Source organism: Sebastes umbrosus, chromosome 3, assembly GCF_015220745.1.
Source record: "Sebastes umbrosus isolate fSebUmb1 chromosome 3, fSebUmb1.pri, whole genome shotgun sequence".
Taxonomy (NCBI): Eukaryota; Metazoa; Chordata; class Actinopteri; order Perciformes; family Sebastidae; genus Sebastes; species Sebastes umbrosus.
This window is the reverse complement of record NC_051271.1, coordinates 22,722,157-22,745,717: the sequence shown is the minus strand read 5'-3', so window position 1 is coordinate 22,745,717 and position 23,561 is coordinate 22,722,157.

Below are 23,561 nucleotides of genomic sequence, written 5' to 3'. Positions count from 1 at the left end.
GTCAAGAAATAGACATTAACGTAACAGAATATTGATTCATATTTGATCAGCGCTGCCTAGTTTGACCGTTTGGTCGGAGTTTGCGAGTGATTGACAGCCGGCTCTCATAGACAACAGATGGACAGCAGATCTCAGATCAGCTCTTACTGCTTCTTTTCCTCCGGTCTGTGAAATCTTGCAGATGCCGTTAGGAGCACCGGAGGACACAGAGGCACATGATTTTTTTTAGGTTACGTGTTTCATGTACTACTGTCACGATCTAGCGACCGTATTATAAAAATAACCTTTTTTAATCACATTTACTCCAATCTCGCCTACATCAGCTTTAATACCGTCCATAAACCAGCTAGTTGCTACCTGTGTCTGTTGTCCGTTTGGTGCTACGCAGATAGCGTCCAGTGGGTTTATCAGAGCTTTTCACTGAAAACAGCAGCTGCTGGAAATGACGTTAATGAGAGTGAACCAAAAGTTGCCGGCTGCAAAAACCAAAACAATGAACTGAAAGACGCTAAAACGTTCCACAGAGCTTTGAAGAACTGCAGAGTTGGGTGATAATTCTCTGTTGGTTTATGAGTGACCTCTTTCACATCATAGTTATTCAGGATTAGGTTATGTTAGGATTTGGCGGCATCTAGTGATGTGGTTGCAGATTGCAACCAACTGAGTACCTCTCTGCTCACTTCTCCCTTTCCAAGACCGAAAACATAGTTATAAATATTATATTCCATCTCTGCTAATAGATCCCCGAAATGTTACACAATGTCCCTTTAATATCAACGTATTGATTAGAGCAGCTTTAAGTTCTCAGTGCCCTGACATCCATCAGCCTCCAAACACACAAATCATATTAACCTGAGGTCATTAAGAGTAAACTCTCATTCTAAAGCAAACTTATATTTTCAAGTTGAATAAGATTTTTTTTACCGCTGTAAAATAAAATGCAGCATCTTGGCATGATAGGAGGTTCACATGATCACAAATTCACCTTCCCTGCTCTCACACAGCTGGATCGTCTTCTTGCTATCCTCCGTCTCTTACCCGCTCTTCTATTTTCCACCACCCCTCCTCTCTCTGGTAAACCCGGGTCTCCACCATAGACTCTCTGTTAATTCAATCTCATTATTTTCCCAAACATGGTCATACTGTGTGGCTCCCCCTCAATCACTGGCCGGCCTAACCCCCTGATCTCTGGCAAATGGGGGCCCAGTCGTGTGCCACTCCTCTCACCGTACGCGGCACACAAAGGGCCATGACCCAAATTGCGGGGGATTAGGCCCTAATCTGTTTTTACTCTGCAGAAAAATGGATGGCTTGGATAGAGACTGGAGGAAAAGAAGGAGGCGGAGAAGGAGGCGAGGAAGGGGGGAGGTTTTTATAGGATAGGTATAGAAGCATTAGGAGCACCCCCAGTTGGGAAAACATCTGCTCTTCATCATCTGGGCGCTCATCTGGTCCACAGCTCTATGTGTGTGTGTGTGTGTGTGTGTGTGTGTTTGGAGGTTGTGGTCGGTGGGCAGAGACTAACATGGCCTGCTTTACATTTTTAAAAAGCAACACACGAGGCGTCTCCTACAATCACGTAGAGTGTAAATTATTGAAATTATCCCCTGTGTCAGTGGTCCAAGACAAGCTCAACATGATACACAGAAACACGATGTGGCTCTACCTGTCAGGCCCCCGAACACTCTTGTAAACAACTGTAATTCTCTGCAAAGCAAGCACAAGTACAGTGTGTCTGTGTGTAATTTATTTATCATTTATCTTTCCGCCTCCCAACAGGCGGTTGGAGGTGAGAAATGTTGTATGTTTACCCCTCTGCGAACATACACTCAGGCCTCATATGCACTTACACACACACTTACTGTCTCAAACACAATTGTCAGAGCTATGACTGACTTTCCATTACAGATTACGCCAAATCTTTCCTGACTTTCACCCAGGAAGACAGCAGTTAAAAGTCACCGTTCACTTATAATAATTTACATCTGTAGCTAAATAATAAAACAAACAGAGTCATTTTAAGCCAAAAGGCGAATCGAGGCCTTTAGAGCCTCGATTCGGATGAGGAAAAACGTCCCGAAAAATATCCTTTAACTGGGAAACCTGCAGACATGCAGTAGGTGTTGTGTGTACAGAATAAATCAAAATAGGAAAATTAGAATATGGAAAATCAGGTTTACAAAATTATAGATACATTGTGAAGAATATGATCCGAGAGGATGCTGAGCAACATGCAGGTGCTGCCAAACTGACCAAAGAGGACAGACTGCACAAACACACACGAGACAAAACAAATCCATCTTTTAGTGATGTTGCCTTGACTCCCACACTTAAGCAATTAATTAATAAGATCTCAGTTGTAAAGAAACTACATTATCTTTTAATAGGAGACATTTTCTTTTCTCGTTATCAACTACCGATATATTCTCCAGTCAACATCTCAGACGTGAACAGTGAGCAGATACAAAGCCAGGTGTCTTTAAGACAAAAGACGTTGAAGAGAAGTTGATCAGCATCATAGCAGATGAAGGTGAAAACAAGCTACTGGTCATATGAGTTCATTACGTGTAGACTATATATCGCATGCTACGCTGTCCTGCCCGAGCAGGAGAGTCAAGCTTAACCAGCCCCGGGGAGCAGGATTATGAAGAACAACCATCTGATTTCTTCCTCCTCCTCCTCCGACCCCCTGCCTTTCCCCAAAACCTCCCATCTCATCACCGCCCCTCACTCACCCCAGCCTCCTCTCGCTCGTATGATTAAGGGTCAAGCGTGCCACCTCGTCTCCAGGCCATCATTAAAGGGGCGACAGAAAGGAGAAAGAGAGAGAGGGAGAAAGACACCCTGGCACACGGGGCTAATGAAAGCCATGAATCACAGTGTGGTCTTTAAAGAACATATTAGTGGCATCATTAACTCTGCACAAAGGCCAGAGCCGGGGTGAACAGACAGGTCGCTCTACCAGCAAAGCCTGCTGCCCCACCCCCTGCCACCCGGCCCTACCGCTCTGCCTTTCATATCCCCTAGAGCCGCCCCTCATTAGGGAGGCACCCATACTGCCACATACGGTACGGCTCTCAGGCCTCCACTATTTCCCCAGACGGATTTGAGAGATCTAAGGTGCAACATGAAATAAATGACACGGTAACAACTGGCTCAGCTTAATTATTAGTAAAACCCCCAAACAAAAGGAGGTGTCGACACATGAGTCAGTGGCAAAATGTGCTTTCAGAGTATCCTGGAACAAACTCCAAAAACATCTACTTCTGTACGAGCAAACAGCAGACATATTTTTGATGGACACGCTCCTCTTAACCTGCCACTTCCTGTTTGAACAAAAACAACTCTCCCTCTAGACGCCCTGCAGCGGGGGCCTGTGGGTACTCCTCACGGGCAGTGACCTTTTCACACAGCCTCGGGACAAAGTGGGTCTCCCAGCTCACCCTGGAGCAACACCCACCACCACCACCACCACTTTCCCTCCACATGCCCCCCTTCCTCATCGCCCCTTCAGATACCCAGGACCTGGTGGTGTTGCTGGTAGAGGCTGGAGCCCCTCAGTACCCTCCATCAGAGGTGTGTGTGGAGCCCCCATGCTCAGGCAGTCGGCCCAGGCCTCATTAGGAGCTCCATGATGAAATGAGCTGAAAGGCCCCAGCCTCAGCCAGCACCATCCAGCAATCACAGCAGCCTGAACTGGCAAGGCTCATCTCACGGCCCCATAGGCGTTAAATCATGGATAACCCTCTCGTTTCTCTCGCTATCTAACTATCCGCACCCCCTAACTTGCTCTCTGTCTCACTCAGACTATGTACGGTTTCGCCTCTTCTTTCTGTTACTCCGACAATGCCCCCTATCCCCCCATCCCTTCCCCTCTGTCTATTACTGCTACTCACAGACCACACTGTACTTTACTGCTTCACTCACTGGAGGCATCAAAGTTTAACACCTACAACTTACAGCTGTCACTCACATCTCATCTCTCACTTTCTAGATTTCCATGTTTCTCTGCCGGATTGTTTCTCCAAGTTTTTCATCATGCGTTATAATCGGAATACTTTTTTTTTTCTTTCTCTTTATTCCAAGTCTGTCCTTTCTTGACCTATCTCTTTGACTCACTCTGACTCTTTTCTTCCACTCTTTTGTTTCAACTCTTTTTGCATACTTTACTATATTAGGGGGGGAATCGATACAGCACAGTATCGCAATATTTTGCATGGCAATATTGTATCGATACACAGATGTCAAGTATTGATCTTTTCTAATATAAACTATTAACCTGTTAACAATCTGATGGCCTGCTGGCGGGCCCAGTCACTTTTCTTTGTTTCAGAGGTTGTAGGAGTGAAGATACTGGTACCATAGGAAACTAGAAAAACCTCTAGTACTCAAGTATCGTGATAATATCGCATCGTAGCGCCTCAGGTGATTCCCAGCCCGACTAACTAACTAACTAACTAACAAATTAACTATGTATCTACCTATCTATTTATATAAATATCTACCTACCTACCTATCCGTCTACCCGTCTATCCATCTATCTATCCATCTATCCATCTATCCATCTATCCATCTATCTATCTATCTATCTATCTATCTATCTATCTATCTATCTATCTGCCTGGCCCTAAAGATGCTGTTCCTGCTTTGAAATTATAATGATAACTCCCTCAGCTGAACTGTACTGGTGACATGCAGGCGTTAGTGCCTGGAGGTATGTAGGTACGAAGCGCAGTCTGCTCTGCATGCATCGCTGAAAGAATCAAAGCAACGGCTCGCTGGGAACCAGAGCGTTTGACGACCTATCAGAGTAAAGGGGAATGATTTTACAGGACTAAAAAGGACAGCGAAGACACCTGTGACAGAGATATTAGTGCCTCGTTCTCTGTCCGCAGAGCTGTTAGTAAAAAATCTAAACATTTCAGTGACTCAGTTGTGAGCGGCGAAGGCATCCCATGCAATCCAAAACGGAGTATCTCCAGAGGAGTAGAATGCCAGGAGCAGGTGATAGCGAGCATTATACAGCCTTTCTTGAATATATGTTTGAATAATTGAAAGCCACTTAGTCCCATTTGAATGGTTGAGTGTTGTGGATCAACTACACCTATGGAGGAACGAGGTCAGTATGGCTAGCAGGGACAGGCATTTATGCTAAGGCCTCTAATATATTCATGAAATGTGAGCGTATGAATTTTTCTGAAGTCCTCACGTAAGTCACAACACACACAGAGCCATGGATAATTAAGGATTGTCGCAATGCTTTATTTCTGCAGGCAAAACATCGCTCCCCCGCCCTCGACTCCGCACCTTGTATTAAAAGCATAATTCTATGATAAAGCTAGTTTAGGGAAACCTAATGTTATATTAAAGCGGAGTTAATCAATGCAAGGCGAACCTTCTTACCATATATTATTATGCGCTACAGAATGCTTTAATGTGCAAAAAAGACGTTTTTTGTTGGCCAAGAGTAGACATTATATTACTACAGGTTAATAAAACTTTGGATTTCTTAATTTTTCATAGTGGTTAGTGCATATATGTAAATATTTAATGAGGTCTTTATGCTCCAGATATTCCAACAAAAAGGTTAATAAGCTCTAAGATGGAGGATAGGGTATATAATCGCTGGTCTGTCCTACAGAGAGAGGAGGAATGGCGAAGCAGGAATAAAGGACGCCAAGAAAAAAGAGAGCGGGAAGAGAAACGACACTTAACCTGCATTATGAAGTGAGAAATATATATATGAATAATTGTTGGCTTTATTAATCTTACAGTGTGTTATAAAGGTATGTTTGTTGATAATGAAGAATGTAGGGCTGCAACTGATGATCATTTTCATTATTAATCATGTCAGTTATTTTTTTGATTAATAAATACAACATGTTTACTATAAAAGGTAAAAAAACATATTGAAAAATAAATCATTACATTTTCCCATCTTCAAGTCTCATTTCAAACTAAAAGAATTTACAGTGTTATAAAATAGAGAAAATCTGCAAATCCTCACATTAGAGAAACGGACGTTTGTGCATTATAAACAACGTAATAATTTATTAAAATAGTTGAATATTATTAATTCTATGTCAATCGATCCGTTGGCAGCCTTGAGTTCTGAGAAGTGAGGCCAATGCGGACGTGCTTTAAACTTGCATTCTTTCTAATGCGGGACGCAGTCTACATGAGAATGAAGCCGATTCCTCCCTCCCGACAATCATGAGCAAAGCCCTGATTTTTTGATGGTTCGAAAGATTATTTCTCCAGATATTCGTGTGGTGTGAGGTATGTTAAGAGTGTTTGTTACGTCCCCTGATCGCCTCGGAAGTCCATCCTGGTTGCATCGATTTCAAATAGTAAATATTAAACCTTTTCAATATTTACGATCGGATATCCTTTTGTGTGTGGGGAACCCTGAGGACAGCCAATGATGCTGTCACGTGGGAAAGAACGATAGCCAATTGGGAAGCAAGCTGACCAAAGAAGGAAGGACAACAACCGCCATCATGGCGATTCTTGGCGGCGTTGGCAAATGCAAACGCAAAGCATAAAGTAGTAGTTAGATGGACTTGTTGATTTGTGGCAACAACACAAGTGTTTATTTAACGTGTCTCCATGATTTCATCCATCCATCCTTTGTCATTTTTCTAGTACAAAGTAATTTAAAAACTAATATCGCTAATTCTTCCTGCCCGTTGTCCGCCATGTTTGTTCACACTAAAGTCGCGTTTCTTTGCGTTTGTAAGATCTCCGGTTCTGAGAGTCGGGACTCTTGCTGTTCATGAATGGAATCTGTCAGTGTGTGGTGTGCTGTTCTGGCCAAATTGTTGCTCTCCACGCACTATAGGAACAAAACTGATTTTTCAATTCATGAAAGTTAATTGAAACATTTTTGGTCGCCTGAAAATGTCATATTCAGATTTCAGTTATACTTAGCTCCACCCTCTCGTATCACTTCTAGTTGCAAAATACCAAGATCGTATTCAAAACTGTAGCCCACAAACCAATGAGTGACGTCATGGTTACTATGTCCACTTCTTATGCAATCGATTAAAATCGACTACGCCTTACAATGATGTCACATAAATGGTATATAACTGCAAGCTTCTTTTTATAGTACTCCATTAACAGACAAATCTGTTGTTAACCAGTAATACTTCTATCAGTAATAGATAGCAGCATAATAAAATTAATATGATAAAGAGAGTAACTGACATTGACTGCTCTACGTGTGACTTTGGCATTTAATTTTTACTAACATACAAGCACCTTATAAAATAAAATCTACATATTGACATCAGCCTAGAGCTGGGAAACCCAAATGTCACTTCCATTTAACTCATCTTCCACCATTATGGTGCGTTGAAAGCCCTGTCCCATCCAAAGCATATAGCTCTTCCCTTAATTAACACACACACACACACACACTGTGGTGTGTTGCAATATCAAATTAATATTTCAGTGCCTGCTTCGTTTTATGGCCGCTACCATTTGAATAGGCCTTAATAGAGTGACAAGACATTCCCACCGACCACTGTCCCATGAAAAATGCACAAGCCACTTAAAACCAATGGCCAGTCACAAGAAGACACTTGGCCCCCGAAGACAAACCATGACTTCTTTCCTGATGAGGGGAAAGCAGGCATATTTTCAGCGCCTGCTGTGGAAACTAATGCCTTCCCCTGCACACACATCTGTTATGAAGATTGGATGAAATGGTTTGATAGTGAAACATTAGCTTCTTTTAAATCTCACGCCTGGTGAGCATTCTTCAAATGTAACGCAGAGTTAATAATTAAAGTGCCCCATTCGCCATAATATTAATCGTCAGAACCATCTGATAGTCTTCTTGCCCAAAAAAAAAGAGCCTTTGACTCAGAGGTTGCTTTAACATATTTGAACTGAACATTTGGCTTCAGATGAGCTCATTATGAATAGAGATACTATATGGAATAGGAAAGGAGAGCTTTTAGAGCCTTAAAATAATCAATAGATCAGAAAGAAAGCAGAGCTTAAAGGTCAAAAGACTTCATCTGAGGTAGCTGAAGGTCAGTTTATTCACTTACTAATGTATGATGAGAGCTACTGAATGCTGTTGACCTCATTGAGATGAATCTGTCTCAAAGTGCTGCTTCATAATATTTAAAGTTCCCGAGACACTCATACAATCAGCATTAAAGAAACATGTTTCTGACTTGTGCACCTTTCCCTCTCTTTGACCCTTTCAGTATAGTATACTGCAGCACACTGATATTACAGTATAGAAGAGAGGATCACGCTTTACTGTCCCTCTGCATCTCTCTTTGTCTCTTTGATTAGCCAGCATTACCCCAGTGTGATTATGAGACGTCAGTGAATACAACAGTGTTTACAGGGATGTAATATTATTAAGGCGTGCAGCGAATCCAGCCCTTCTAACTGTGCAAACTGCTGAAATATTAAAACAAAGTAGAGTCAAATAACATCTGGGGAGGTCTGGAGAGAGAGAGAGAGAGAGAGAGAGAGAGAGAGAGAGAGAGAGAGAGAGAGAAATGTTATTGACTGTACTGGACTGATTAGGTAACAAAGCAACTGTCAGTATACATATTTTCCCTCTATATGGTGTTATAAATATGGACCAAAATACATGGAAATTGGTAAAGATGTTACCGTATGGGCCTCATGCAGGAAACGATATAAGAACAGGTTTCCTCTTATTTTTGTATGTCTCCATGATTTGTTCTTATTGTCTATATGTTAGTACCCCTTGATTTCTGGGATTCTACAATGTTTGCTTAATTTTGTTCTTCTCTTAGGTAAGAAAACATTTTACGAGTGGTCAAGAGCACTATTACCAAGATAAGAAAAAACAAAAATGTTGTCCACAAGGATATAATAGTTTTGAATTTCCTATTATTTTTGATTTCATTTTAGTTTTCGGAGTATATTTGCTAGTTTTAGTTTAGTTTCAGTTTTCCAGAAAGGTTTAGTTAGTTTCGTTTTTATATATTTAGTGTTAGTTTTGCAGTAGTTTTAGTTTGTTATTAATACATGGTTGGAGTACGGTGTAGGAATGGCCATAATGCAATTTGTCCAACGCAAGGAAACATACGTTTTAAAATTCAGGAACATAAAAAAATGCATATCATATAATCAAATTCAGATTATTGTATGTTTTAGAGTAATTATAATGGTTGGATTATTAAATTTGTGGGCTAAAGAAATACTATTGGTTCATTGATCCCAATTAAGACTATAAAACCCTTGGATGTTATTACATGTGTTCAGCTTCTGAATAGCATACATACTGCTCTTCAATGCTTTTTGATTTTCCTGTAACGTCAGTACTGACGCTCTGGACAATCACGTTTACTTTGTTTAAATATATTTAACAGTACCTCAGTTTCACTACTGCTGACGTTCTTCTTCTTTCAGTCTTTTTTTAGTGGCATCTCTCCAATTCTTGTGAATGTGCCAAAGTATTTGCACACAGCACAACACCTGCCCTTATATAGTGTTTAGGAGGTGTTATCTGTGTTAATAATAAACAATCTGCCACACGTCTCCACTTTATGATCAAGTAGGATTCATCATTCAGCACACCTGGGTAAGAGCAGATCTGGATGGTTAAGAACATTTGGTGCATCTGGAGTTGACTTCTCTTATTTTTTTTTCTCTTAACAGGAAATTAAGAGAAAATATGAGCAAAATTTGAGCCCCAATATGACACGGCAAATACAGGCAATAATTATACTGATGATATATGAGATGACAAACTATCCACATGCTTATGCACACTATAGGAACTGATGCCTCCACCGTCAGACTATCATAAAGATTTGATTACATAGAACCAAGTGAAATACAGACTAGATACAAACTGGTCTGTTTCTGGTCTATCTTAAAACTAACATATGAAATGAGAAGACGTAAAATTACATGGAACATCGTTATTTGCTTTGTAGATGACATTTCATCCTGGCCTCTTACGTATTAAAGACACATTAAAATGGGCTGCCAGTTGTGTTTTGAGTAATGAAAATAAAGTCACTTTTAGTGGCAAACGGAACTGAAATATGTTCAAAAACAGAAAATGACCTACATGAATGAACGGGTTCTTGAAGGAAGATCGTGATTGAGCCAAAAAGGATCTGTTGCTCAAAGATTTTCTTGAATCGGAATTTATTCAATGAAAGATCTGCACTGCTGTCTCTCTCTGAGAGAACCAAGTGTCAAGACATTTCCTGCACCATTAACTTAAACTTTTTGATCGAGTACATCGAAGGAAAACTTTAGGAAAAGCAAACTAGTAACCATCTTCATTATCTGTTTCAAAATTCAACATATAAACAGAGAATATAAAGCACTACTGTGAGGACCAAGAGAAAAATAAATTTAGTTTAAAACGTTTCCATTGAGGACTGGTTGTATTTTTGTAGCACTGTATCAGAATCTGACTGCTATTTTTGTACAAACTCTCTATGAAAACATATCCAACAATATAGCCTATATTTATAGTTAAGTTAATATACACAGTATATAGTGATAATGAATCTGAATAACTATCGTATATAGGTAATTAATTCCATAGATATGTCCTGACACTATTTAAATGAGGGCTGTCACAATATCAGATTTTCACTACATGGTTATTGTGGCCAAAAGAATTCAGTAAAATCCATCTTTCACTTTGTTTATTGTGTATTTTATCTCTGTTTTGGAAAATGAAATACACTTTAATTATGAGTGTGGGAGGTGCAGATAGAGTCTGTAAACATTTAAGAGGCGCTGGATTATTTACATCATATGTGTATTATTAACATGATATCAATGTTTTATTTTTCTAAATATCACGATCATTGTCAATACCGGTTTATCGCGACACCCCTAATTTAAATATATATTTCTTATTTCTGATCCGGACTGCTTTAACATGTAACATGTTGCAAATTATATTAAAATTTAAAAAAAGAAATGTGAAAAACAACATTGCCCATAGCAGAAAATCTGCATAAGCAAAATTTGCCCACATCAGCATCATGAAGATATGACAGCAAAATATGCCAATATACTGGATTTTATATCACAATTCATGCACAGAATTGTGCAGCATGCCTGACACAAAGGAGATTTTAAGTATGAAATGTTTCTCTGAAAATAAATGATGATGATGATTGAGGGAATCGCGGGAGGAACAGAGGAAGAGATGAAAGGAATCTGGAATGACAGGACGAGACAGGAGAGGAACAGGACCCCACGCGATGGGGGGCTTGAGAGGCCGTCTACAGCGCTGCCTGATTGACACACAATCGCAGCGCTACTGCCAGGGCCCCTCCCAGAGTTCGGAGAAACAGAACACAATACGCTCCGACTATGAGCAGACAAATACACCTGTTCAGACGCTCAAAATGACAGGTAGAAATACACAGAAAGACATAAACACACACAGGCATACGGCGAGGAAGAAAGGTATTCCATGGCATGTCATGTCTGAATCAAAGGTAGCTGAGGTATTTATCCATGTATCTGCAACAGGAAAGAAGAGCTAAAACTAACAGATAGCTTTTTAAAGGAATAAATAACCGTCTGAAGGAGAAGATTAAAGTAGATGCTGGTTTATAATTAGCCGGCTGGCCCACAGCTAGGAATCACTAGTACATCTTTGCCACTGGTGATAGAGTGTGTGTGTCACAGGGTTGACCGGGGGAAGGATTGAGCAACCTGTCACCCATAATTCACACATTAACTGTACAGTGAGGCTGAACATGGACTGTGTACACCCTCACAGTCTCTATCTCAGTGGTCCACTCGCAAAAATACAAATACACATCTCGCTTTTGCACACACACAGATATTTTGGGGTAAACAAAGATAACAACAGTCTTTTTTAAATATATGTTTTACCTGTTTCTAATCATTTATTATTAAATTTATGTTTGAATAATGAAATTCTTTGTTCTGAGAGTGTATTTTTCAGGGCCCTGAAACAATAGACATTTGTTTTTGGGAAAACTGTAGTAGGCTTATGCACACTAAATACTACAAAGATTTTTAAGCCATATTTGAGGCGTTTTTCCTTTTGGCCAATATCAGCACGCTTGGCTTATTTATTTCAGGACGAAGAGGACATTTTAATATATATAAGACCACAACTAACAGAGAAAATGAAACTGCAGATGACCTTTTGGCCTTTTGGAACAGCTGCTGAGCGTCCAACCTCGTCCATCGCAGCCAACATCGCACTGCTGATCCTGACACCTGTCAGCTGGACGGAACACTCCTTCAACACCTGAACATCGGTGGGATCAGAGGACGAGCCTGTCCAATGGGACTTTTTTCGGACTATTGGTGTTTCTGAATAACAATGGACCGTCCCCTTCTCAATACACAATAATATATGACAAACACCACTACCTCAACAACCAAATGAAGGACAATATATGGCTTGAGATCGCCCAGCAGCTGGGATACGATGAAGATGGTAATGAAGCTGATATGCACTTGCTAACGTTATATGTTGGTCGCGGAACGAGGCTAGCCACAACAGCTAATGTGAGTGTTAGTATCACATTTGGGGTCGGATTAGTTTATGTATTGTGTAGTTAACATTAGCCCCTTAGACATTCTCTGCTGGATAGGTTTTTGTTGTGTGGCGTAGACACGGCACTTTTTAGGAGGAAACTCATTGCAAAAATGGAACACAACAATGCGGATAATTCGCACCAGACACAGTGTGCTTAGTTGTCATTTCCTTAGCTATTTCTCCATCATTCATGATGTCGACCCACGCTCTCTTTTACAGTACTGTCATATGAACAACGTTTTAACCATAATCTCTGCTGTGTTAAAACGTCTCTGCCATCCTGCTATTGTTACAGCCATGTCTGGACTTGAGAGACTGACACGTCCATTAAGCCAGCCACTTGACTGAGTCTGTCAACATGGTGACATTTAACCAGTGACAGTCTTGGGCTTGTGGGAGATGGTGTTTGTAAAATATATAAACAATTTATTCACTGTCCCACTTTGCTGAGGAATATGAAGAAACTGTGTTATTGGGTAAAATCAGTTTTTGCACATATTCTACATAAAAACACCAATTTATTGGCCTAAGGTTTTTTATTATATATAGCTTCTAACTTAGATTTATTGCATGTTTTTTGTACTTATTGATGCTCTGCGCTTCTTATTTGTTTCTATTGTTTATAACTTTCAAATTAACATTTTTTTTTTTTTTTGGTCTGTCCTTTTTGTACACCAAATTTCCTCCCTGAGGATCAACCCAACATTATTTCATATAATCGTATCTTAAATACTGCTAAAAACAGTTATATTAAAGGTGCAGTGTGTAGGATCTGGCGGTATCCAGCAGTGAGGTTGCAGATTGCAACCAACTGAAACTTCTCTTGTGTGCCAAGCGTGTAGAAGAACAATGCTGGCTGACGTGAATGGTCCTCTCTGGAGCCAGTGTTTGGTTTGTCCGTTCTGGGCTACTGTAGAAACATGGCGGTCGGCTCCGGTTGGCTCATTCGAAGGTAACGAAAACACAACGACTCTTATTTTTAGGTGATTACACACTAAAGAAAACATACTTATTAATATCATATTCCATTTCTAATTACAAATACATTAATACAAACATGAACATACAGCACCACAAGTCAACAGGTTGCATCCTTTGCATTCAGGAGACAAAAGGAGTTGGAGGCCTCGGCATGTAGACAGGAAGTCACTGTCACACCCCTACCCTTGTTTTACTACTGTCATGGGAGAAGCCTAATGTAATCATCTTTCAGTCCGGACCTGATAATGAGCATAACCTCTCTCTTTTCATTCACATCAGGTCAGCTCTGTGTTGACACACTCACGCACACTGGCACCCATTAAGGCTCCCAAAGGTCCATGACGACTCCTTTGTCTCTAATGGAGGAGTCGACAAACAATCTGGGAGCGCGGGAGGCTCACAGAAAACACTGATGGAAATGCAAGAAAGCGGCGAGAGTGAGAAGAGCGGGAGAGAGGGGAGACAGAAAGACAACAACTGACATCTCAGGGAATTTCACAGGGATGGCTAATCCAATGTGATCAGCGGAAGATTTTAATATTTAAATAGCTAGCAACGCACCAGAAGTTTCTAATTAAATTATAACTCATGCTTGAAAAGCAAAAGTGCATGTGTTGTGGGAGCTTAAATAATTCAGCCCGCCCTATATCTCGTCTTTCTGCTAACCCGGAGACAAATGGCACTTGCTAGGGCTTTTAGACAGGGGGCTGGCACTGTCAGAAACATGAACAACATCAGCTTGTAAAGGGCCTCACCCATCAGGGCCCAAATCCAAACTGACTGGCCTCACTACTGAACAACGTTTCTAACCTAGGAATTAATTTGGTTAATTAATTCATTATTAATTACCTTAAAGGCCACACAACATTGGCACATTGTAAAAAGATGACAGGAAAAAAAAGCCTCTTCCTAATGAACCGGGGATGTTAATGAGGCACCAGACAACTATGTTCTGGCTCCTCTCACTATATCATCCTACCTGCTTGCTCTTATTACAAGTTTCCAGCGAAAAAAAGTATCAGAAAAGAGTTTATTAATTAATACACTCTTGAAGGATATATGAGACGCTCACAATATCCACGAGAAGCGTAAAATATTTAGGGTGGTAACATTCATATTAATGGCAAAATTACACATACATCTCAGAAATTAAATTAGAATTCGACCCAACATTGATGGCAGAGTCATGTCAAGCATATAAATGTACTTATGGCTCGAGGTTAGAATATCTCTGTTCATTCATTATTTTTTTTTTTTTACATCCACCAGGTATCTTCGCTTTTGGCTACTCGGCCCTCGCGGCGTAATTCCAGAAAAGAATTACATTTTTGATGGGAACTAATTAGGCAGGCCTTTACCTGAAATTCTTCCAGACTGTTGCGTGTTCCTGAGTTGGGATGATGGTGGTATAACTTATTAAGGGGCGCCAACTGTTCTAACTTCTGCTTAGGAACAGAGGGAGAGTTGAGAGCGCAGAGGTCTGTTTCACAGAGCTTGTACTTTGCACAACAGAACAGAAGAGACTCTCATAAACAAACTCCAAAGAGACAGAAAGTCAATCACTCCACAAAAAGCCCATCAGTCTTTTCACATACAGTATACTAGACCCTGAAGTCATAGTCTCTCGCTCTGTCCTGCGAGGGAAAGTCAGTGTTCCAACCCCTAACTCATCAAATACCGCCGTTTGGTAAGTGCCCTTCGGCATTGGAAACTAACGCACGGAGGCACCCTTTATCAACATTATGTGATGAACTGGGTTTTCAACTAACTCCGATGTAAACCCACCCGCAGCGTTATTCGACTGTCGGAGCAAGCAACATGGGAGTGGCGGTGGATGGGTCAAACACAAGACTTTCAACCAGGAGACCGTTGTTTGTGTCTCCTGTGAAACTAAAAGTAGTGCTTACTTATTTTGTCACGTCAGTCTTTAGTCACGTGAGTCGTTAGTATCGTCAGTCCTGTGAGTCACGTAAGTCGTTTAGTATTGTCATTTCCATGAGTCACGTGAGTCGTTAGTATCGTCAGCTTTCTGAGTCACTAGTAACCTAAGTCGTTAATATCGTCAGTCCCGTGAGTCGTTAGTATCGTCAGCCTTGTGAGTCACTCGTAACATAAGTCCTTAGTATCGTCAGTCCCGTGAGTCACATGAGTCGGCAGTCACGTGAGTTGTTAGTGTCGTCAGTCCCATGAGTTGTTAGTTACGTGAGTCGCTAGCCATGTGAGTCGTTAGTATCATCAGTACCATGAGTCATGTGAGTCGTTTAATATCGTCAGCCCCATAAGTCGCTAGTCACGTGAATTGTTTAGTATCATCAGTCCCATGAGTCACGTTAGTTACGTTTGTCGTTAGTATCGTCAGCCCCGTGAGTCGTTAGTATTGTCAGCCCTGTGAGCCACGTGAGTTGCTAGTCAGTGACGTTAACGTCAACCACGACCATTTCCTACAGTAAACCTAACTAAGTGGTTGTGTTGCCTAAACCTAAATCCCTCTGAAAATAGAAGTTTATTTTGAAAGGACACTATGCATGTAACGAGCGTACATTGACACACCGTCCCTGGTCAGTCCAAAAGTAACGTAAGAGGGGTACCCCGTGCGTCGGTCTCTGATGCCGAGGGGCACTGACCAAGCGGAGGTATTTGACGAGTTGGGAGTGAGAATGTGTTGAGCGTTCATATATACCACGCATATGAGACAGCCAGAGAATTACAATACAGATACTGAAGCACACATCCGAGAGAATAACAGTCCCTGCTGTGATTACGGCATTTGATGGCGAGTACACCTTAGACGTTTTGCTGAGTATTTTTTTTTTTTGCTTTACCTGTTCCTTTTTTTCCCTTTATTACCATGTGAGTGCACACACAGACACAGACACAGACACAACTGGCAGAGGATGGTAAAGTGGTAAAGAGAGTGTGGGTGAGGCAGGCAGTATCGTGATCTGAGATGATGAAATAAAACAGTCTGGCTGCTCCGCCGTCTCTTCTCTTGCAGTTGGCAGTTGTAGAAAAAAGCCGCAGAGGATTTCAGGTAGGAGGCAAGACGCAGACATGAGAGATGTGTCAGCTCCGATACAGTTCAACACAAAGGAGACCAAACACCGCAAACTACCAACACAAATTTGTGTCTTGTCCTCAACAACAAGAACAGAAGTGGAGGGTTGATTCCAGACTTGGCTGTAGGAAGGAGGGGTGGCGGCGGCAGCGGCGGCGGTGGAGGGTGAGCTAAACTTGGGGATGTTTATTCTACAACTTGGCGAGCACTTTGAGAACATGGAACAAAGAAGTGTGGTTCTGTTCTTTTGTGCTCGAAGTTCATACAGCCTATGGCCTCAAGTCTTCTCAAGTCCCCTGTCATGACTGATGCGAGCCAGTCAAGACGTATAATTCAGATAGCAGCTACAAGAAAGCAGCAGAGTCCACCCCAGGGGTCTCTCTGTCTCTGACACACACACACACACACACATACTGTATATATGTATGCATGACTTTGTGAGCAGCCCCTTTATGATTGCCGTTAAGTTTGTAATTGTTCTGATCATAAAGAAATACCTTTCAAGAAGCTTCTGTTTCAGACTCGCAGCCTGATTAAAGAATGCATGATACTTCAGTGACAAGACTGTATTATTAATTCATTGCAAACAGTGGAATTTGGGTGTGTTACTTTGAAAAATGTTCAAAACTGGCGGCCTGTAATAAAAGCACTGAGAGAAATTCCAACTCATTAACATTTAATCACAAAATTCTCTTTCATATGAAATACCCAATATAGGCTGTCAGAATCAATCAGGTGTCCAGAAAAAAGGAGATGACATGCCAAAAGGATGGGGAATATGTCAATTGTGGCACTCACTGTTTCTTCTGGCTGTCATATTGCCAGCGCTGCCTTTAAGCCGACGCTGTTAGGAAATGTGGCTCCGCAGTGGAGAAGAAGAAGAAAAAAAAAAAAACAGGCTTCTGTTGCAGAACCGTTCCCTGACAGGAGCCAGCACTGGAGGTTGTGTCATCTCTTGGTGTGGGAGAGGTGTTCAAAGCCAAGGCTTCTGGGTAATGGGGTTCTCTGGGGCGATAGGGGATCTAGAGGAACTCTTCACTCATAATTTTATAATTGGCCTGCCGTCCCGGGGATCCATGCCAGTACTCTTGCCTACACCTTCAACTTAACTCTTTGAAAGCCTGAGGTTCATGGCCCTCGTGTAAAGACCGGTTGCAGGGATGCAGAACAAGGATCAGACCAGATTTCCCAGGATGCTTTTGGAGCAAGGTAGAGGCAGAGAGCTGCTAAGCTCAGAGAACAAAGTTTAAAGTTTAAGACAGTGACTACTTTCACATGCACTAATATTCCACTATTATTCACAATTTGATACGGGACATAAAAACAGCATATTCCGTTTACATATTCTGAATTAGGCCTTGTTCCGAATGGAGCATTTTCTGATTAAGACATGTGGGATATGCTGATATTATTCAGGTTTTAGGAGCATTCTTTGGACATGTATACAGCATATTTGGATTATGCATCTCAATTGTTTTTTTTACGGCAGCTTGCGACACATGGCCTCTTGCCTGTTTGCGGTCAGCTCTGTGCGTTGTACACAAACCAATTATCCGACAGTTTGCAGAGATGCATGCCCAAAAGAAAAGAAGGAGAAACACACCTACTTTGAAACATTATGAAATACTTGGATAGCAACAGGTTTTGGGATATGCCCAAATATCGCAACGCCGGCATTTTGAAGAAGGTGGTTGACCGAATGAAAGAGGGAGGCTGTTTTTGCACGGTCGAACAAGTCCGCCACCGGTTACGTTAATCAGAGTATGCACGGCTGTATGTGAACGGGAATATTAATGGAATATTAATTTTCATTAGCCGGGTACACAGCTTAGTAGGAATATTGTCTTTTTCGAAATAAGGGCAAAAAAAGTTTAATTATCATTCACACTTATGAAATGTTAATGAAAACAACATCAAGTAAAGGATGGAAAGGCTACAAACTGAAGAGCAATGAGAAAACTATCTTCTACAATAAACTTATTTTTTAGCTTTTCACTATGTTAGTTAGTTAATGTCTAAGTCTGTGTCACAGCAAACATTTGGCCTATCCAACATGGGATTATAGAACGCTGTTGTGTGTCAAACATTAAAAATATAGCAGGCCATTTTCAAGTAGCACATACCTGTATATGAAGCCAAATAAAAGACACCACTCACAATATACATACGGCTACAAAAAGAAAGGAACCACTTTTTACACCCATATCATTTTATAGGCTTTGACCTGCGACATCTGTTCTATTAAATACACAGTATTGCCATGTCTGCAGTGATATACAGTCTCACCGTATAGCATGATTCAACACTTGAAATATTATTTGTTTGGAGGATCACTTTTTCACAACAACGCTTCGGATTCACTGACCTCCGTCTGACTTCTCTCAGAATATGAACATGTTCTTTTACATGTCAATCATCTAAATATTTATGATTTAGGATAAAAACTGCAACATTATTGTATTACTGTATCGCAAAATATCACAGGAGTTTAAAAAAATTGGTTCAAAGTATGACATGTTGAAGTCCAGCATGATTGAACATGATTTAGGACATTAGTATACTTATTTTAGTATATATTTTAGCACAAGGCATTTATTTAATGCCATAAATGATATAGCTTCAATTGTATTTATTTTCTAAAAATGAATTTCTTCTTCTGCAAAAGAAGAGCTGCAGTGTAGGTTTTCCTCTCAGCCAGAAACTGGAATACGAGTTAATTAAACCGAGACCCACCAGCTTCAACATTAGAAGTAAGCTCAGCAGCATTTGTGCTTTTGTCATTACTTTTTCACTTTTCCAAAGCATCTTGGAAATGTTGTGGCACGTTGCCCCAGATAACATTCAAAGAGACAGTATAAAGCTTGTTTATGTGTGTCCATACAAATAAATGGCAAACAATACAATATTTGGCTGTAAATTATACCTTCACACACAGCAAGTTAAATGAGTGATAGCGTAACTGAGATTCAGGATTCATGGTAACTCCCTTTATAATTAGTGGCTTCTACATTAACTTCCAAATGCTCATTTTTGAAGAACCAGCAAGACATTTCATTCTCAAGTAAAAAAAGCAACTGGAAAAGGATTGCTGCTGTCTTTTTATGAAAATGTGATTTTAGTTTTTGGTTGAAGATAGATGTTGACAGAGGTCACACACCATTTACTGGTTTGCATCAAGTTTGGTGGAAAGGAAGCATCTGGAATCTTAGCGATACTTTCAGCAAATGTGATGATTGATGGAGAAATATTTTGCAGCCTTCAGTATCCGTCCCCACGGTGTTGCCACCTCCTGTGATTTTATGTTTTGACTTCATTGCCTTCATGTCATTTTGACAGACACGTCACTGCCTCTGGAGGGCACGGTAAGTACTGTGTCTGTGACACTATCAAAATGGAAAAGAGAAATTCAAACTGGAGGGTCTAGAGGGACAAAGGAGTGAAATTTCCTTCTTGCCTCTTGCGGTGCCAATTTATGTCTTCCTGTCCAACAGCAGCTATGTTTAAGTTGACAATGCAGTTCTGTGTCAATTGTGATTATTTCCCTTGTTGAGTATTGCAGAGCTTCAACCCAAAGAGCTAGGATAGATTTAAACACAGAAGGGAACACTTAAATATTGAAATGATAAAGTTGGGGAAGTTGTTGAATCCCTCATCACTTTAGCTCAGGTCTGTGTACATATAACTGATTTTCTACGTTTATGAGCAAATAATCACACGTTTCCTCGTGTTCTACGTGCACTTCAGTGTTTTGAGTGATTTAAAACAGACCTTTTCAGTATTTTCTTCTTCTGTGGACATCCATCCACCTGCATATCCTTAATAGGGTTGAGGGGGGCTGGTGCCTATCATACTATTTCAACGTTTAATTTTTCAAATCAACATTTATTCTCTCATACTGTCTAAGTTGTTTTACTAATTCTGTAAGACTTTGAGCTTTTCCTTTAAATGAACAGTGTGTTAAAAAGTATTATCATTATTATTATTATTGATCACACCTGTTTTTTTTACCTGTAGGATATTTTAGTGTCTTTTCTGGCCACCTACGGCCATGACGTAAAAAACCTCCCACGAATGTCCCTCTCTAGAGCCATCTGGAGCAGAACCAGTGTGTAGTGTGTGTGTGTGTGTGTAAGTGGGAAGTGAGTGGTGAAGCAAGAGAGAGAGAGCTGCAGCGACGGGATCGAGTAACATTATCGACTCCGGCCCAAACAGGAAAAGTTAACAGAGTTTGGTTTGTCCGTTCTGGGCTACTGTAGAAACATGGCGGTGCAACATGGCGGACTCCGTGGAGAGGACCCGCTCCCTATGTAGATATGAAGGACTGATTCTAAGCTAACGAAAACACAACGATTCTTATTTTCAGGTGATAATACACTAAAGAAAACATATTTATTAATATTTTATTCCATTTCTGATCCGCCTAATTGTTACACATTGGTCCTTTAAACGCTGCATGAAGCAGCAGACAGCAGGATGTTGATTCTCAATGAGATCTAGCAACCATTACATCCATTTGATTCAGTGTTAATATTGACAATATTGCTTACCAACGCTATGAATTCCTCCCAACACCTGTACACTTTCGTGCCTTGGTTTTTCCATCCTGTAGCAATCCTGATAAAATGCATTCAAGAAATTAAAAAGAAAATAAAAAAATCCTGAACAGACATTTCCTGAGCTAAGGACAGACATTTTTATTGTGAAACTAAAATACATGGATTCAAGCTTGTGTCAACAATCATCCACCCTGCTGAAGTTCCCTTGAGCAAGACAATGAAATAACAGCATACACTGGTTACACTGCTGTGTAGCTGACTGCGCACTCTGAACTCCCTTTGGAAGAATAAACGATTTCCCCACGGGGATCAATAATTATTATTATTTAACTAGACGAGCTTGGACAGATTGTAAACAAGGCTGTAACACAGACTGTACTCCTGTAGCCCAACCTCAGTACTAACCTACTTGACCTCAGTGAGAACTTCAGCAGCAGGATCATGCAGCACAGAGAGGCTATAGGTTAGTAGACCCTAGAGCTATGTGAGGGTGCTATTACAACTGTATGGGCTGTTGATCTCTAATGGCTGTGTGCTGGGCTGTAATGGTGCTTGGAGAGAGTGGAAAGGAGAAAATAAGAAGAGGTAATCTCAGAAAATGCTGACCTCTGAGCCACAAAAAGTAGGTGGGAAGTGTTAACGGCTCCTTGGCACTACTCCGAGGTTTTCTTTATAACCTTTGGCCTCTTCTCTCTGTAGACTCTGGAGAGCAGACCTCCTCTTATCCACCTCCTGTACTTACTACCGCCTTTTCACTGCCCTTATTTCAGGGTTAAATGAAACCAAAGATAAAGCTTTTTCAGACACGCTCTCTGTCTTCCTCTGACCAGAGGCTTAATTTTTTGGCCCGGTAATTTTGTTTGTGCGTGTGTACGTGTCTCTGTCTGACACATAGCCTGGAAAAAGTACTGAAATTTAAGTAGAAAGACAAGTTTCATTTAAAATTTCTAATATCTGAAGATTTCTGGTTTCAAATTATCAATCATTAAAGGAGTGTGTGTAACATTTAGGATTGAATATAATATCAATAAGTATGTTTTCTTTAGTGTATAATCATCTGAAAATAAGAATAGTTGTGTTTTCGATACCTTAGAATGAACCGTTTATATCTACATACAGAGCCGACCGCCATGTTTCTACAGTAACCCAGAACGGACAAACCAAACACTGGCTCTAGAGAGGGCCATTCGTGTTTTTACGTTTTCGTGTCGGCCACTGTAGTTCTCCTACTTGCACATGGTTTGAGTTGGTTGCAATCTGTAACCTCACCGCTAGATGCCGCCAGATTATACACACTGCACCTTTAATTTTGTTTTTCTTAACTGCAAATTTCAGATTTTTAGAAAACAGAAATATTTGCGTAAGGGTGACACAAACTAAAAATTACACTCTAAATATACCTTCTTACTTCTGGCCTAGAAATTACAAGAAGTAAATGCAGATGTGGATAAATATAAAGCAGAGGTAAAATAAATGTAAAAGTTATGCCGCACTAAAATGAGTTTAGGGCTGGGTGATATGGCCAAAATATTTTATCACTATATAATTCATTTCATATCTCGATAACGATATACAGTATATCACAATATAGCACGTTTTCTGGTAAGTTAAAAATAGTCTACAACCACATGGTGAAGTCTCTTTTTGTATACTCCTGTGTGAATTAAATACTTGACAAATGAAAATTATTTTCTCATTTAATTAAGAACTTTAAAGCAAAATTAACTTAAACAGTTTCGAGTGAAATTATTGAGAAAAAATAAATAAATATTTCCATCCATACACCGTTTGCTGAGTGGTAATGTTAAGGGTGATGTAAAAACAAAAACACAATCTTCAAATGATATTCCCTCAGAAAAAAGAGAAATTTGAGTTAGTATGAGCTTCTTATTATCAATTTTAATGACGTAATTGTGTATCATGATATTTCTATACATGATTTCATCACGATTTGATTCCATTGAAAGACAATAAATTATCATATTGAATTATTGCCCAGCCCTAAATGAGGTTGACTTAAAGAAAAAGGGTTATGGGCTGCCAAAGTTAACGCGATAATAACGCATATTCGTTTAAACGCCACTAATTTCTTTAACGCATTAACTTGCAATTTCTAGGTTGTAGCAGGCTCAGTTTTAAAGCTAGAGTGAAGATACCGGCATCATATGAATACCAGTACCATTTTCATATGATACCAGCATCTTAAGGAATCCATTGATACCAACCATATCATACGAGCTTGTCGAAGGAAGACTCTAAATAACGCTAAACAATGCTCCAAACTTACATTCAATTTTAGTGAGGAAAAACTGGCATGGTCATTTTCAAAGGGGTCCCTTGACCTCTGACCTCAAGATATGTGAATGAAAATGGGTTCTCTGGGTACTCACGAGTCTCCCCTTTACAGACATGC